A 1,675-nucleotide genomic window follows, 5' to 3' on the forward strand; every position below is an offset into this window, starting at 1 on the left:
ACAACGACTACAAAAAGACGGTCAATTCGAACTTTTCATTTGATTATTCTCGTATTCAACATAGTTCGAATTCGCATTTACTTTCCATTCCTCTTGGCAAACCTCCACACTTCGATGGGGAGGACTACGGATTTTGGAGTCACAAAATGCGTAGTCACTTATTCTCTCTCCATCCAAGCATATGGGAGATTGTGGAAAATAGAATGAAGTTTGATAGCTCGGATAGCCCTATGCTTATAAATGAACAAATTCATAGAAATGCACAAGCTACTACTGTTCTCTTAGCATCTCTGTGCAGGGAAGAGTACAATAAGGTGAGCGGCTTGGACAATGCCAAGCAGATATGGGACACCCTCAAGATCTCTCACGAGGGGAACGACATCACCATGCTCACCAAAATGGAGTTGGTGGAGGGCGAGCTTGGACGATTCGCCATGATAAGGGGAGAGGAGCCAACTCAAACCTACAACCGGCTCAAGACCCTTATCAACAAAATAAGGAGCTACGGAAGCACGCGTTGGACGGATCACGACGTCGTCCGCCTAATGCTCAGGTCCTTTACCGTTCTTGATCCTCATCTCGTGAACAATATTCGTGAGAATCCCAGGTACACGATGATGACGCCCGAGGAAGTACTTGGAAAATTCGTGAGCGGGCGGATGATGATCAAGGAGGCAAGATACGTCGACGACGCGTTGAACGGTCCACTCCACGCGTTGAGCAAGGAGTCGCTACCTAGCAAGGTGGCGCAAGTTGAGGCGGCCGGGCTCAATGATGAAGAGATGGCTCTCATCATCAAGAGATTCAAGACGGCGCTAAAAGGTCGAAAGGGACAGCCAAGCAAGGCCAAGACCAAAGGAAAGCGATCATGCTTCAAATGCGGTAAGCTTGGTCATTTTATTGCTAACTGTCCCGAAAATGATAGTGACCAGGAGCAAGGGAAAAATGGGAAGAGAGAGAACAAGAAGGCTTACAAGAAGGCCAAAGGCGAAGCACACCTTGGAAAGGAGTGGGATTCGGATTGCTCTTCGTCCGACTCCGACGACGAAGGACTCGCCGCCACTGCCTTCAACAAATCGGCTCTCTTCCCCAACGAGCATCACACTTGCCTCATGGCAAGGGAAAAGAAGGTAATCACTCGTAATGCTAATACTTATGATTCTTCTAGTGATGATGAATCTAGTGAGGATGAAATTGATTACTCTAGTTTATTCAAGGGATTGGATAGAACTAAGATAGCTAAGATTAATGAGTTGATCGATGCCTTAAATGAAAAGGATAGAACCTTAGAGAAACAAGAAGACCTCTTATATGAAGAACATGATAAATTTGTTAGTGCACAAAATTCACTTGCTCTAGAAGTTAAAAGAAATGGAATACTTTCTTGTGAACTTTCTACTTGTAATGAAACCATTTCTTCTTTAAAAGGTGAAATTAACGATTTAACTGCTAAACTAGAAGTAGCAAGTAACTCGTATGTTGAAAATATTACAATTTGCACTAGGTGTAAGGATTTTGATGTTAATGCTTGTAGTGAACACTTAGTTTCAATTTCAAAACTAAATGATGAAGTGGCTAGTCTTAATGCTCAACTTAAGACTAGCAAGAGTGAAGTTGATAAAATAAAATTTGCAAGGGATGCCTACACAGTGGGTAGACACCCCTCAATTAAGGA

Source organism: Zea mays, chromosome 4 (assembly GCF_902167145.1).
Source record: "Zea mays cultivar B73 chromosome 4, Zm-B73-REFERENCE-NAM-5.0, whole genome shotgun sequence".
In the NCBI taxonomy this organism is placed as follows: domain Eukaryota; kingdom Viridiplantae; phylum Streptophyta; class Magnoliopsida; order Poales; family Poaceae; genus Zea; species Zea mays.